Here is a 17,522-nt window from a genome sequence, read left to right on the forward strand (position 1 = left end):
GTGGCAAGTGACTCACTTCATGGTGACTGGGAAGCACAGAGTGGGAATAAGAGGCCAAGGCTCCTCAGCCCCCTGAAATCAGGCACCTAACAGAAAACCCTTCACTAGCCTTCTCCCCAAAGGTCCCGCCTCCTCCCAATAGCACCTGTGGCTGTGACCAAGGCTTTCCCACCCGCGCCCGTAGGGGTCATTCCAGATTCAAACTTTAGTAGTGGCAGTGCTTCATTTAAAAAGGAAAGGATTGGAAGTATACCCTCCATGATCTTTTCCTACAGATAGAAGTCTACAGGTGGGAGAAGCCAGGAGCCCACCTGGGGTCATCCCAGCAACCAAGAAAGACCACAGCTTGACCAGGGAGGCCAGAGCAATGGAGGCATGGAGTGGAGGCCAGGTTCTGGATGCACTGGAAGTAAGAACCAGCACAGCTGTTGACAACTGAATGAAGCGTAAAGAAAGAGAAGATGGCACCAGGGTGGAGCTCAGGGGCAGAGCACTTGCTTGGCATTTGTGAGGCCCTAGATTCCATCCCCTGCAGCACAAGAGAATTATTTTAAAAGAAAGAAATAGGAGATGCAAGGTCAGGCCTGTGCTTCTCCTTCCTTTGTTGCACAACCAGACAATAACAACCTCTTTCACCTTAGGTTGATATTGGTCACCCCTGGGGCAAAACAGCAATATGCAGGGAGATGTCAGGGAGATCTGCTTTGCAGCCATTAGAATTCCAGTTCCTCTGGCTTGCCTTCTTGTCCTGGCAGGTGCCTGAAACTTTGTTTCTGTTCTCCCACTAGCTGAGGGTGCCTGGCCGCGGCCCAGCAGGTAATGCAGGCACAGGAAGCATTTACCTGGTCCAGGGTCACTGCAGTCTAGACCCCAGGAACGTCTTCAAGTCCCCTGTGTCACCAGATCAGTCACTGTGAAGGTGCTCTTGGCAGGAAGGCTGCCTGCAGCTTCAGTTGCTACAGGGTGGGGCCTGGGGAGTCTGTACCACCTGCCCTTGGAGTGAGGGAACTGATCCCAGTGATGAATGCAGCTGTCTCCTCCCCAAACTCACATTGTTAGTTGATTGGTGAGCCCAGAAACCTGCTGCTTTGGGAAAAGAGAAAGTGTAATATTTTCTGCTACAAATGGCCAAGGACGTATACAGACACTTTTCAGAGGAGAATATGCAATCAACAAATACAGGAAAAAATGCTCACCTTCTTGAGAAATCAGAGAAATGCAAATTAAAACTACTCTAAGATACTATCTCACTCCAGTAAGAATGACAGCCATTATGAAGTCAAGCAACAACAAGTGCTGGCGAGGATGCGGGGGAAAAGGTACACTCTTACATTGCTGATGGGACTGAAAATTGGTGCAGCCAATTTGGAAAGCAGTATGGATATTCCATGGAAAACTGGGAATGGAACCACCATTTGACCCAGCTATTCCCCTTCTCGGACTATACCGAAAAGACATAAAAAGAGCATAGTACAGGGACACAGCCACATCACTGTTTATAGCAGCACAGTTCACGATAGCTAGACTGTGGAACCAACCTAGGTGCCCTTCAATAGATGAATAGATTTTAAAAAATGTGGCATTTATACACAATGGAATATTACGCAGCACGAAAAATAACAAGACCATGGCATTTGCAGGAAAATGGATGGCATTAGAGCAGATTATGCTAACCGAAGTTAGCCAATCCCTAACAAACAAATGCCAAATGTCTTCTCTGATATAAGGGGGGTGACTCAAAATGGGGTAGGGAGGAAGAGCATGAGAAGAAGATTACCACTAAATAGGGAAAAGAGGTGGGAGGGAGTGGGAGGGAGAAGGGGAATTGCATGGAAGATGGAAGGAGACCCTCATCATTATACAAAATACATGTATGATTATGTGAGAAACAAAAAGAAATTTGTCACATTAGATTGGGTAGAGACAGGTGATGAGAGGGGAGGGGTGGGGAAGGCGGGACAGGAAGGGCAGCAGAATAAAATAGACACTAGTATTGCTGTATGTATATACATGGCTGTATAACCAATGTGATTCTGCAACCTGTACACTTGGAAAAATGAGAAATTATACCCCATTTGATTCAAATGTATGATATGTCAAGATCATTGTATTGTCATGAGCAAGTAATTAAAAAAAAAACCTGAGAACCAGTTATCTTATTTTTACAGATAAAGGGATTTCATTTTCCATGTATTAAATGTACACTCAGAGCCAAGGAAAAGAGTAGCTCAGATGGGGATCCACACCTTGCCTTGACCTTTATCCCAGAAGACTTGCCCCTGAGGTAGAAAATCTCCTGTCCTTCAGGGGCAGCTGTCCTGGTTTTCCCAGCTCCAAGGAACAAATTTCTTCCATTCTTTTTTCTACTTTATCTCATGTCTTTGCAATTACAAAATCCCTGTATACATTCAAAAAAGTTAATTTTGCATGAGTGAATGAAGGAGTAATCCAATAATATTTCTGAAGCATCCTTAGAGTCAATATGTAGCCCATGCCTCATGATGCTTTCCTCACACAGTCACTCTGACTTGCTGGTCACCTGGCAGAATTCCTTATTTTATTCACCAGATCCACATTTCAGACTTTTAGGTAGTTTTGCATTCACTCACACAAGCATTTATACTGTACCCACTATTTTCCAACCACTGCTTCACATTAGCTTATGATTCATCAATAAACAAGAAAAATAATCATCTGCCTTGTGGTGTCATTGATCTACACTCAGACATTGGTCTAATGCATCTTCCATGGTGTCTCACACAACTGTCCAACCCAACCCCAGCCAGGCCCTCCAGCACCCCCAAGTCCTCTCCTGTGGTGTCCTCAAGCAGGCCAATGTCAAGAGACAGCTTATCAGTTAAAGACCACCAGGTGGAGAGGCAGCATGATACTAAAAACACAGAAACAGACGTGATTACTCAACATTTATAGTCACAGTGGAGTCCTGTTCTGACAAATGATTTTATAAGTGTCTCTCTCTGCTGCTTAGACTTCTTCTAAGAATCAGGATCCCTCTGCACAAAGCCCAGGTTTTCAATGGCTGAGGCAGAACAGCCCTAGTACAGCATACATTAGGAGCAATATTTAAAGGAAATGTGTGATTTTTGCCTCATAAAAGACTAAGGAAATGTTCTGTGTCACAACAAGACAAGTAACTGGAGATTTGTTTCTACATGTCTCACTTCATGTGATATTCATGATCCCCAGCTTAAGCAAAATGTGATCTGACAGTGAGAACCGGCTCCCAAGCAGAAATTGAGAAACTATCTAATTTTATCTTCTAGTTCTGTTTTCCCCACATTTTTTAACACTCTTAAATCCATCCAGAATTGCTTGATTTTGGTGTGCAAGATGTCATTTTACTGAAATGACATTTGATTGTGCATGTGTTTCCCTAGGAGGAATTGGTTTCTCTCCATACTATCATCGCCTCCAAACCCTAGGTTTTCTTAACGGTATGGTCATGAAGTTTAGGGTCATTTTTCAGACCAAATCCCAGCACCCCGTTAAGTATAAGGAAGAGGACACAAAATGAATGTGGTATGAGCTTGCAGTACACCACCAACTGCACAAAGCACACTTAGAGCCAGTAAAAACAGGACCATGTGCAGATGACACAGAGATTGTTCTGGTGATTAGGAAAGGCCAGGCCCCTCTCTGAAAGCTCTGGATAATGAATGCACAGGCTATAAAATTCCCACAATGGGACAGGGCCCATCCAGCTAATGGTGGCCAGTGAGTATGTGAAGCAGGAGATGAACTCATTGGGGGGAAGTCAGCACCATAGGGATGTGTCATCTATGTGACCTGGAGACTTGGACTTGGCCTGCAGACTAGGAAGCACTAGCTCTCATGGTTATAGAAGAGGCTTCAAGGGTCTCCAAACCTGTATTGAGTAAGTACAGGACTGTGTGTCTGACCTAGAGACAGGCAACCCACAGGCATTCCTGAAGTTCCCAGACTTCAGATATGAACTGTGTTAAATGCCTGTTTTTATTATAGAAAAACCAACAACTTTACATTACTCAGACTTTCCAGACAAAAACAAGGTGATGCCTGATGAATCTTCTGTGAATTTCCTCAGTAATATTACAGTCCTCAGCACTGCAGTTATTAACAGACATACTGTCTTCTAAGTTTCACAGTAACATTGAGGTAGATATGGATGCTATAATTATTATAATAACTTCATTAAGTTTCATGGAAGCATGGACTTGGCCTATTCACTCTGTACTCCACACAGAGTATAGTGCCTAACACACAGAAGTTAATCAAGCAAAGTGATTAAAGGACCCAAAGAAATTTTCAGACACAAAAAAGTTTAGAAAATCCAGCAAAGTATCCCAGGCTGTGTGGTGGCCAAGTGTGCCTGAACCCAGACCTCAGCACCAACATGCAGAGTAGACTCAACTCTGAGACACCCTTAACACCAAAATGCAAAGAGTAACCTCAGCTTCACCACCAAGTGTGCAGGAGATAGTGGCTGGGTCAACAGACACCAGTGATCAGACAGCTGTCAGGTCCATGGTGAGCTGGGATTCTTTTTCATAGTTTTAACGAATTTGTGCTTGGTCATAAATTTTAATGCAATTCATATGAAAATCCCAAAGACAATTCTTCACAGAACTAGAAAAAACAATCATGATATTCATGTAGAAAAATAAGAGACACAGAATATCCAAAGCCATCTTTAGCAAGAAGAGTGAAGTAAGACACATCATAATAGTAGGGCTTAAATTGTACTATACAGAGCCACAGTAACAAAAACAGCATTGTATCGTCATCAAAATGATACATAGACCAATGAATGGCACAGAATCGAAGACACAGAGACAAATTCACAAAAACACAGTTATCTCATACTAGACAAAGGCACCAAAAACATTCATGAAAGAAAAAAAAAAAGACTATTCAACAAATGGTACAGGGCAAAAATCGGAAAGCCACATAAAATAAAATGAAAGTAAAGCCCTCCCTCTCACTCTGCAGAAATCTCAACTGAAAATGGGTCAAAACTTAGAAACTAGAACAGAGACCCTGTGCTTAACAGACGAAAAAGTAGGGCCAAATCTTCACTATGTCAGCCTAAGATCTGACTTCCTTAAGGGGACTCCTACATTCCAAGAAGTAAATTCAAGAATCAATAACAAGATGGATTCAAATTAAAAAGCATCTTCTCAGCAAAGGAAACAATCAATAATGTGAAAAGAGAGCCTACAGAATGGAAGAAAATCTTCACCACATGTACCTCAGAGCATTAATCTCCAGGTAATGTGCAGAACTCAAAGAACATAACACCAAAAAAAAAAAAAACAAACAAATAACTAAATGAATAAATGGGCTAAGGAAGTGAACAGACACTTCACAGAAGAAGCAAAAAATACATGAAAAAATGTTCAAAGTTTAGTCATTAGAGGAAAGCAAATCAAAACTACTCCAAGATTTCATCTCACCCAAGTCAAAAACATGATTATCCAGAATACAATCATCAAGTAAGAATATGTTGGCAAGGATGTGGGGAAAGGGTGCATGCACACATTGCTTCTGGAACTGCAAATTGGTGCAACCATTGTGGAAAGCAGTATGGAAGTTCCTCAGAAAACGTCAAATGGAACTTACATTTGACACAGCTATTCCTTTCCTCATTTTATAACCAAAGAATTTTAAATCAGCATATTACAATGACATGTTTATGTTTACAGCAGCTCAACTCATAACAGCTGAACTATGGAGCTAACCTAGGTGTCTTTCAACAGATAAACGAATAAAGAAAATGTGGTGTGTATGAGTATATATATATATATATATATATATATATATATATATATATACACATATGTGTGTATTGTGTATATATATGTATATGTATATATATACATATGTGTATATATACATATATATACATACACACAAAACCCCAATTTTATATATATATATATATATATATATATGATGGAATACAACTCAGCCTTTAAGAAGAATGAAATCATGACATTTGCTGGTAAATGGATGGAGTTTATCATGCTAAGTGATAATCCCATCTCAAAAAACCAAAGGTTACAAGTTTTCCCTGATATGCTTATGCTAGTCACAGGAAGGGCGCAGGAGCAGGTAGAGAAGAATATACTTGCTTAGATTGCATTGAGGAGTAAAGAGAGAGGAAGGGGTATAGTGGGTAGAATGGATAGTAGAATGAATTAGACATTATCATCCAAACTACATATACAAATACATGACTGGTGTAATGCTATTTCTTGCACAACCAGAAGCATGAGGGATCATCCTACATTTATGTATGATATGTCAAAGTTCATTCTATTGTCATGTAGAATTAGAACAAATTTTTTAAAAGTAGATTAAAAAACATATCAATTTGCAGAAAAAAATATGACTACAATATCTGCCCATAAATGGATCCACCTGGAGACAATCATGATAACTGAAGCTAAGCCAATTTACAAAAAACAAAGTGCAAATATTTTATCTGATATGTGGAAGCTAACCCACAACAGGAGGATGATGGGAACAGAAGTGCAGTAGATTAGACAATGGGGAATGGAGGGAAAGGAGGGGGCATAAACAAAGGAAAGACAGTGGAAAGACTCTGATGAAGCTCTCCCATGTATATACGTGTAAACAAAACAGTGAATCCCACCACCATGTACATCCTAAGAATGCAACTCTAAATAGATAAGGTCTAATTATACAAATATGGACTATATCAAAATGAATTTTATGGGCCAGGGTTGTGGCTCAGAGGCAGAGCACTTGCCTAGCATGTGTGAGGCACTGGGTTTAATTCTCAGTACCAAATATAAATAAAATAATATAAGGGTTCATTTACTACTTAAAATTTTTTTTAAAAATACGTATTTTATAACTAAAAATGACCAATAAATAAAATTAATAAAATGAAACATTTCCTAGGTTCCTTTAAACATTTTGACAGCACTGAACTCAACTTGGAATGAATGGAAAGAAAAAGGGCTTTTAAGAGTGGGTTTAGTCTCTCCCACTTTTCTGCCAAATGATGACACAACTATTGGGACAGACTTTTCTGCCTTCTAACCTCCAGAACTGTGGGAAATAATTTTCTATTCTCTATGAATCTCATAATTTTACTGATAGAAATTAAAATTTTAAAATTGCAATATTTATATATTTACATATAATATATAAATATATAATATATATTATAATATATTATAATATATAATGGACATGATATATAATAGATATATTGTAAATATTATATATTTATATATCTATTACATATAATATATTTAAATATGTATTTATATATCTTACATATAACAGTACCTTTGAAACCGGAGTTGGAAGATGAAAATCCATGGCTTCTGCTGGTAGGTAGGATCTGTGCGCTCGGGGTGGGGAAGCCTCTGCAGCAGAGAGGAGTCCTAGCTCCTCATGGCCGGCCATTCCATCCAGTGCTGCAGCAGACCCCAGCAGATTCTCAACCATCTCTTCTTCTTTCGCAGTCTCTTGGAAGTGGAAGAATCATCTCCAGAAAACAAACCAGGCTGCAACTTTCGTGGAACTCGGGCGGAACTCAAGCAAATATCCAGCGCAACAATCTTCAAGGTCTGGGCAGCTTCTCTTCTCCAAAACAGCCTCCAAGGGTTTATATAGCACTTGGTCCAATGCTATTGGTCCAAAGTTATGCTAATTAGGACTTGAATGAAGTACCAATGCTATTGGCCCAAAGTTATGCTAATTGGGTAGGACACATACGAATGCCATTGGTCAGTCTTTTGTGAAATATTCATAGTAGATTCATTCATAAAAGCAGCCCCGAATTCCCACACTGGCAATGAATGAATGGGCTGGGAAGCAGCTTAATGGGAAAGTGGCAAAGCCCTTGCCTCCCATTCCCCAAGTTGTGCATTCGATCCCCGTTCTGAAAAGAAAAAGAAAACAAAATTACTGGTAAATTTTTGCTGGCAAAAAGGAAATAAACAAACTTTATAAATACATAAATCCTTATTCATAAACATACCTGCTCTGCATTCTGCAGGATCTGTCAAGTGACCCCTTAACCTTTACCTCTTCAAAACAATTTTCCCCTAAAGTTGAGAGTCATGGACGATGTCTTAGTCATCTCTCTTCTGCATCTATGCCAGAGGTGATGTGGATGTGTGGAACGTAATCTGGCTGAGGATCAAGGTCTCATTTGGGGCCAGCTTGGGAAGCATTGCTAGTGATATCACATAATAGCTACTTGTTAAAATTCAAATGCATGCATGAACAATTGCTATAGAACCAAAAGATGGTATGATTAAAGGTCAAGAAGCAGCAAATAGGGTTGGGGTTGTGACTCAGTGATAGAGCTCTTGTCTCGCACGCGTGAGACATTGGCTTTGATTCTCAGTACCAAATACAAACAAATGAATAAAATAAAGGTCCACAGACACCTGCCCAAGCTTAGGCCCTTCGCAGATGCACTGGAGCCAGGGCTCACTGTAGCCCAGTTTCATCCCACCAACAGCAAGATTCTCAGGCCCAGCCCAAGAATGCTTCCACTCGCAGACACCTGCCAGAGCTCATGTACAGTCCAGATCTTCCCCCACCGACCTGCTCAGGAGGCCAGACACAGGGTAGGCCCATGTCCACCCCTCAACTGGGAGACCTGCACTGAGCTCTGGTCCGGCCCAGGACCACCTGTGCACACCAGCAGACACCCACTGGAGCTCAGGCTCTGCCCAGATCAGCCTCGTGAACCTGCATGGAGCCCGGGAAACGATAGGTCCAGGTCCATGCCTCACCAGAGCTGAGACTCAGACCAGGCCTGCCTCTGCCCACCGGCAGACCACTTCAGGAGCTCTGATCCAGTCCAGAGCCACCCTAAGGACCTGAGCCGGAGAAGGGGCCCAGGGTAGCCCGAGTCCATCCACTCACCCTGAGACTGTCCCCAGAGCTCAGGTTCTGCCCAGGACTGACTCCACCCTCCAGCAGCACCCTCCAGAGCTCAGGTTTGGACCAGGACAGACTGCCTACCAACAGACACTCCCTGGTGGCCAATCCCGGTCCATTTCAGCCTCAATGACCTGAGTGGCAGCTGAATCCCAGAGTAGGCCCTGCTGCTTCCCGCCACCAGCTGACCCCTGCTCTATCTCAGCATTCAACCAGAGAAGCCTCGCAGATGTGCACAGGAGCCTGGGCACAGGGTAGCCCTGGGAACATATGGCCACCACCAGACCCCCACCTGAGTTCAGGCTGAGCCAAGGACCAACTTGGCCCACAAGCAGACCCCTGCCAGAGCTCATACATGGTCCAAATTGGCCTCACTGACCTGCACTGGAACCCGGGCAAGGGGAGGTCCAGATCCATCCTGCCACCTGCAGAACCCCACCAGAGCTCCAGCTCTTCCCACATCCAACTCAAAGACCTGGCAGGAGACAAAGCTCAGGTCCAGGATAGCCCAAGTCCATTCAGTCACCAGGAGACTGCCACCAGAGCTAAGGCTCCACCCACGACTGACTCTGCCCACTGGTAGACAGTCCCTGAAGTTCAGTCCCAGCCCAGATAATCCTTGCTGACAGGCATGGGAGCCAGGCCCAAGGTAGGACTGGGACCAACTGCCACAAGGACCACCTCCACCCACAGGCAGAACCCGGCTCAAGCTCATATGAGGCCCAGAACCATTGTGTTGACCAGCTCTGGAGCTCTGGAGCTCTGGAAAAGTAGGCCTTGTTCCATCCAGCCACCAACGGCCCCCCGGCCCCCCCCACCCAGTAGATCTCAGGCTCTGACCAGATAAGCCTTGGAGATGTGCATAGGAGCCTGAGCACAGGGTAGCCCTGGAAACATATGGCCACCACCAGACCTCCACCCGAGCTCAGGCTTGACCCACGACTGACTTCACCAATAGGCAAGAAACACCCTTTAGAGCTCAGAGCTCAGTCCAGCCCAGGTCCACCTCGAACACCTGCACCAGAGCCCAGGCAAGGATAGGCATGTTCCATTCCTCCACTGGCTGACCCCTGCTGGAGCTCAGGCTCAGCCAGGACTGCCTCCACCCACAGGCAGACCCCTGCAGGAGCTCATAAATGGCCCAGATCGCCCTGCTGACCTGCACAAGAGCCCGGTCAAGGGGAGGCCAAGCTGCATCAGCCACTTGCAGACCCCGACCAGAGATCCAACTCGACGACTTGGCAGGAGACAGAGCCAGACCCAGGGTAGCCAAATCCACCCAGGCACCAGGAGACTGGCACCCAAGCTCAGGCTCCGCCCACGACTGACTCCGCCCACTGTCAGACAGTCACCAAAGTTCAGCCCCAACCAAGATCAGTCTCGGTGACAGGCTCAACAGCCTGGCCCAAGGTAGGCCTGGGACCAACTGCCACAAGCAAGCCCCAAGCAGAGTTCATGCCAGACACAGGACCGCCTCTGCCCACAGGTAGACCACTGCTGGAGCTCATCCATGGCCTCGCAGACCTGCAGGGGAGCCCGGGCAAGGGGAGGCCTTGTTCCATCCCGCCACCTCAAAACCCCACCAGAACTGCAGCTCTGCCCAGATCCAACTCATATACCTGGCAGGAGACACAGCCTGAGCCCAGGATAGCCCAAGTCCATCCAGTCACCAGGAGCTCAGGCTCCGCCCATAACTGTCACCCGAGCTCAGACTCCGCCCACAACGGACTCCGCCCAATGAAAAACAGTTGCTCAAGTTCAGCCCCAGCCCAGATCAGCTTTGCTGATAGGCACAGGAGCCTGGCCCAAGGTAGGCCTGGGAACAAGGGCCACAAGCAGGCCCTGAGCAGAGCTCAGACCAGACACAGGACAGCCTCCGCCCACAGGCAGACCCCTGCCCCAGCTCATCTGCGACCCAGATATGCCTTGGTGATCCGCTCAGAAGCCCTGGAGTGAGCTCCGGAGTGTGTCTTCCTGTGGGCAGAGGCAATCTTGGGTGGATTCTAAGCTCCAGCCAGTGTATCCTGGTGGTGGGATGAACTCCTGCCTAACCTGTGCTGAGGCTCCCCTGCAAATCTGCATGGTTGACTGAGCTCCTGCTGGGGTCTGCGGTGGCGGGAAAGACAAGGGCTTACCCTGTGCTCCCGCTCCTGCTCAGGTCATAATACTGAGCTCCGGCAGTTGTCTGTCTGTGGCCAGAGGAGATCCTGGGCCATGCCTGAGTTCTGGCGGGAGTTCCAGTGGGCAGAGGCATTCCTGAGCTCCAGTGTGGTTGGCTGGTGGATGCAGGTTGTCCAGACCGAACCTGAGCTCTGGTGGGGGTCTCACAGAGGCTTTATGGACCTGGGGATACACTGTCCCCTGGCTCTCGGGCATGTGGGCAATGGAGATCTAGGCGGAACCTGAGATCCAGCAGGGGTCAGTTGGTGGAGCAACGGTTTTTCATTGGGCGGAGTCCGTTGTGGGCGGAGTCTGAGCTCGGGTGACAGTTATGGGCGGAGCCTGAGCTCCTGGTGACTGGATGGACTTGGGTTATCCTGGGCTCAGGCTGTGTCTCCTGTCAGGTATATGAGTTGGATCTGGGCAGAGCTACAGCTCTGGTGGGGTTCTGCAGGTGGCGGGATGGAACAAGGCCTCCCCTTGCCCGGGCTCCCCTGAAGGTCTGTGAGGCCATGAATAAGCTCAAGCAGTGGTCTACCTGTGGGCAGAGGCGGTCCTGTGTCTGGCATGAACTCTGCTTGGGGCCTGCTTATGGCAGTTGGTTCCAGCTCAGGCTCCGCCCACAACGGACTCCGCCCAATGAAAAACCGTTGCTCCACCAACTGACCCCTGCTGGATCTCAGGTTCCGCCTAGATCTCCATTGCCCACATGCCCGAGAGCCAGGGGACAGTGTATCCCCAGGTCCATAAAGCCTCTGTGAGACCCCCACCAGAGCTCAGGTTCGGTCTGGACAACCTGCATCCACCAGCCAACCACACTGGAGCTCAGGAATGCCTCTGCCCACTGGAACTCCCGCCAGAACTCAGGCATGGCCCAGGATCTCCTCTGGCCACAGACAGACAACTGCCGGGGCTCAGTATTATGACCTGAGCAGGAGCGGGAGCACAGGGTAAGCCCTTGTCTTTCCCGCCACCGCAGACCCCAGCAGGAGCTCAGTCAACCATGCAGATTTGCAGGGGAGCCTCAGCACAGGTTAGGCAGGAGTTCATCCCACCACCAGGATACACTGGCTGGAGCTTAGAATCCACCCAAGATTGCCTCTGCCCACAGGAAGACACACTCCGGAGCTCACTCCAGGGCTTCTGAGCGGATCACCAAGGCATATCTGGGTCGCAGATGAGCTGGGGCAGGGGTCTGCCTGTGGGCGGAGGCTGTCCTGTGTCTGGTCTGAGCTCTGCTCAGGGCCTGCTTGTGGCCCTTGTTCCCAGGCCTACCTTGGGCCAGGCTCCTGTGCCTATCAGCAAAGCTGATCTGGGCTGGGGCTGAACTTGAGCAACTGTTTTTCATTGGGCGGAGTCCGTTGTGGGCGGAGTCTGAGCTCGGGTGACAGTTATGGGCGGAGCCTGAGCTCCTGGTGACTGGATGGACTTGGGCTATCCTGGGCTCAGGCTGTGTCTCCTGCCAGGTATATGAGTTGGATCTGGGCAGAGCTGCAGTTCTGGTGGGGTTTTGAGGTGGCGGGATGGAACAAGGCCTCCCCTTGCCCGGGCTCCCCTGCAGGTCTGCGAGGCCATGGATGAGCTCCAGCAGTGGTCTACCTGTGGGCAGAGGCGGTCCTGTGTCTGGCATGAACTCTGCTTGGGGCTTGCTTGTGGCAGTTGGTCCCAGGCCTACCTTGGGCCAGGCTGTTGAGCCTGTCACCGAGACTGATCTTGGTTGGGGCTGAACTTTGGTGACTGTCTGACAGTGGGCGGAGTCAGTCGTGGGCGGAGCCTGAGCTTGGGTGCCAGTCTCCTGGTGCCTGGGTGGATTTGGCTACCCTGGGTCTGGCTCTGTCTCCTGCCAAGTCGTCGAGTTGGATCTCTGGTCGGGGTCTGCAAGTGGCTGATGCAGCTTGGCCTCCCCTTGACCGGGCTCTTGTGCAGGTCAGCAGGGCGATCTGGGCCATTTATGAGCTCCTGCAGGGGTCTGCCTGTGGGTGGAGGCAGTCCTGGCTGAGCCTGAGCTCCAGCAGGGGTCAGCCAGTGGAGGAATGGAACATGCCTATCCTTGCCTGGGCTCTGGTGCAGGTGTTCGAGGTGGACCTGGGCTGGACTGAGCTCTGAGCTCTAAAGGGTGTTTCTTGCCTATTGGTGAAGTCAGTCGTGGGTCAAGCCTGAGCTCGGGTGGAGGTCTGGTGGTGGCCATATGTTTCCAGGGCTACCCTGTGCTCAGGCTCCTATGCACATCTCCAAGGCTTATCTGGTCAGAGCCTGAGATCTACTGGGTGGGGGGGGCCGGGGGGGCGTCGGTGGCTGGATGGAACAAGGCCTACTTTTCCAGAGCTCCAGAGCTCCAGAGCTGGTCAACACAATGGTTCTGGGCCTCATATGAGCTTGAGCCGGGTTCTGCCTGTGGGTGGAGGTGGTCCTTGTGGCAGTTGGTCCCAGTCCTACCTTGGGCCTGGCTCCCACGCCTGTCAGCAAGGATTATCTGGGCTGGGACTGAACTTCAGGGACTGTCTACCAGTGGGCAGAGTCAGTCGTGGGTGGAGCCTTAGCTCTGGTGGCAGTCTCCTGGTGACTGAATGGACTTGGGCTATCCTGGACCTGAGCTTTGTCTCCTGCCAGGTCTTTGAGTTGGATGTGGGAAGAGCTGGAGCTCTGGTGGGGTTCTGCAGGTGGCAGGATGGATCTGGACCTCCCCTTGCCCGGGTTCCAGTGCAGGTCAGTGAGGCCAATTTGGACCATGTATGAGCTCTGGCAGGGGTCTGCTTGTGGGCCAAGTTGGTCCTTGGCTCAGCCTGAACTCAGGTGGGGGTCTGGTGGTGGCCATATGTTCCCAGGGCTACCCTGTGCCCAGGCTCCTGTGCACATCTGCGAGGCTTCTCTGGTTGAATGCTGAGATAGAGCAGGGGTCAGCTGGTGGCGGGAAGCAGCAGGGCCTACTCTGGGATTCAGCTGCCACTCAGGTCATTGAGGCTGAAATGGACCGGGATTGGCCACCAGGGAGTGTCTGTTGGTAGGCAGTCTGTCCTGGTCCAAACCTGAGCTCTGGAGGGTGCTGCTGGAGGGTGGAGTCAGTCCTGGGCAGAACCTGAGCTCTGGGGACAGTCTCAGGGTGAGTGGATGGACTCGGGCTACCCTGGGCCCCTTCTCCGGCTCAGGTCCTTAGGGTGGCTCTGGACTGGATCAGAGCTCCTGAAGTAGTCTGCCGGTGGGCAGAGGCAGGCCTGGTCTGAGTCTCAGCTCTGGTGAGGCATGGACCTGGACCTATCGTTTCCCGGGCTCCATGCAGGTTCACGAGGCTGATCTGGGCAGAGCCTGAGCTCCAGTGGGTGTCTGCTGGTGTGCACAGGTGGTCCTGGGCCGGACCAGAGCTCAGTGCAGGTCTCCCAGTTGAGGGGTGGACATGGGCCTACCCTGTGTCTGGCCTCCTGAGCAGGTCGGTGGGGGAAGATCTGGACTGTACATGAGCTCTGGCAGGTGTCTGCAAGTGAGTGGAAGCATTCTTGGGCTGGGCCTGAGAATCTTGCTGTTGGTGGGATGAAACTGGGCTACAGTGAGCCCTGGCTCCAGTGCATCTGCGAAGGGCCTAAGCTTGGGCAGGTGTCTGTGGACCTTTATTTTATTCATTTGTTTGTATTTGGTACTGAGAATCAAAGCCAATGTCTCACGCGTGCGAGACAAGAGCTCTATCACTGAGTCACAACCCCAACCCTATTTGCTGCTTCTTGACCTTTAATCATACCATCTTTTGGTTCTATAGCAATTGTTCATGCATGCATTTGAATTTTAACAAGTAGCTATTATGTGATATCACTAGCAATGCTTCCCAAGCTGGCCCCAAATGAGACCTTGATCCTCAGCCAGATTACGTTCCACACATCCACATCACCTCTGGCATAGATGCAGAAGAGAGATGACTAAGACATCGTCCATGACTCTCAACTTTAGGGGAAAATTGTTTTGAAGAGGTAAAGGTTAAGGGGTCACTTGACAGATCCTGCAGAATGCAGAGCAGGTATGTTTATGAATAAGGATTTATGTATTTATAAAGTTTGTTTATTTCCTTTTTGCCAGCAAAAATTTACCAGTAATTTTGTTTTCTTTTTCTTTTCAGAACGGGGATCGAATGCACAACTTGGGGAATGGGAGGCAAGGGCTTTGCCACTTTCCCATTAAGCTGCTTCCCAGCCCATTCATTCATTGCCAGTGTGGGAATTCGGGGCTGCTTTTATGAATGAATCTACTATGAATATTTCACAAAAGACTGACCAATGGCATTCGTATGTGTCCTACCCAATTAGCATAACTTTGGGCCAATAGCATTGGTACTTCATTCAAGTCCTAATTAGCATAACTTTGGACCAATAGCATTGGACCAAGTGCTATATAAACCCTTGGAGGCTGTTTTGGAGAAGAGAAGCTGCCCAGACCTTGAAGATTGTTGCGCTGGATATTTGCTTGAGTTCCGCCCGAGTTCCACGAAAGTTGCAGCCTGGTTTGTTTTCTGGAGATGATTCTTCCACTTCCAAGAGACTGCGAAAGAAGAAGAGATGGTTGAGAATCTGCTGGGGTCTGCTGCAGCACTGGATGGAATGGCCGGCCATGAGGAGCTAGGACTCCTCTCTGCTGCAGAGGCTTCCCCACCCCGAGCGCACAGATCCTACCTACCAGCAGAAGCCATGGATTTTCATCTTCCAACTCCGGTTTCAAAGGTACTGTTATATGTAAGATATATAAATACATATTTAAATATATTATATGTAATAGATATATAAATATATAATATTTACAATATATCTATTATATATCATGTCCATTATATATTATAATATATTATAATATATATTATATATTTATATATTATATGTAAATATATAAATATTGCAATTTTAAAATTTTAATTTCTATCAGTAAAATTATGAGATTCATAGAGAATAGAAAATTATTTCCCACAGTTCTGGAGGTTAGAAGGCAGAAAAGTCTGTCCCAATAGTTGTGTCATCATTTGGCAGAAAAGTGGGAGAGACTAAACCCACTCTTAAAAGCCCTTTTTCTTTCCATTCATTCCAAGTTGAGTTCAGTGCTGTCAAAATGTTTAAAGGAACCTAGGAAATGTTTCATTTTATTAATTTTATTTATTGGTCATTTTTAGTTTTGAACAATACAACATAAGGGAGAGTGGTATTTATGTTTTTTGAGCAATGAGAAACTTACATAATTTTCAAGAAATTGTTAAATGTAGGTTTTGTGATTTTTTTTAATATTTGTTATTTTTATCTGTATTTGGACATAATACCTTTATTTTATTTATTTATCTGTGGTGCTGAAGATTAAACCCAGGGTCTCGATTGTGCTAAGCAAGCGCTCTACTGCTGAGCCACAACCCCAGCACAGTTTTTGTGTTTTTTATAGGCTTTTTATTCCTTTATTTTTAAAATTGACGTATGTATTTATTCTTATATCAATATACTCTGTCTTGTTTACTGATGTATGAGTCCTCCACCTTTGTTCTTAAGTGTAGTAGACAAACTAATGGCCTCCTTAAAGATGTCTATGTTCTCATTCTTGGAATCTGAAATGCATTACTTTAAATGGTAAAATGGACTTTAGAGATATTACTTTGATCTTGAAATATGGAGAGTATTCTGGATCATCTGGGTGAAATCTCGATAATGTGTGGAAAGAAAGAGAGAAGAAGGGAGAGAAAGCAAAAGAGTTATGTTACTATGGAAAAGGGTCAGATAGAAGTTCAATGTTTTTGACTTTGAAAATGCTTGGCTTATTGGACATAAGCCAAGCAAAGGGGAAAAGAAAGTCTCTGGAAACTGGAAATGACAAGAAAATTGATTCTTCCCTCATCCTTCCAGAAAGGGGTGCACCTCTTACAACATATCAATTTTAACTCAGTATATACATGGCATATTTTTGATATTTGGACTTTTAAGATAAAAACTTAGTGTTGTTTGAAGTTATAAGATAATAGAATTCTTTTGCAGAAGCAATAAAATACAAATACATTATTTTAAAAAATAATTCTGCCTTATCTAGCTGTTTTCCATTTTATTTTACTTTTGATATCACCTTGTTGATTTCTATAAAAATTCTGCTGAGATTTGATTGAGACTGAGGGGAATATGTATATAATTGGGAGAATCATATTATAAAAATATTAATTCTTCCATTTAATGAACATGGTATGTCTCTTTGTTTATTTAGGTCTTCTTTAATTTGTTCATTAATGCTTTTTAACTTTTAAAATGTGAGTTATCTTCTTCTCTTCGTTAGCATGGCTAAGGGTCTGTCAATTTTACTTATTTTTTCAAAGAACCAGCTTTTAGTTTTGTCAATTTTTTCAATTGTTTCTTTTGTTTCAATTTCATTAATTTCAGCTCTGATTTTAATTATTTCTTGCCTTCTACTTCTTTTGCTATTGTTTTGCTCTT

Source organism: Urocitellus parryii, chromosome 9 (genome assembly GCF_045843805.1).
Source record: "Urocitellus parryii isolate mUroPar1 chromosome 9, mUroPar1.hap1, whole genome shotgun sequence".
Lineage (NCBI taxonomy): Eukaryota > Metazoa > Chordata > Mammalia > Rodentia > Sciuridae > Urocitellus > Urocitellus parryii.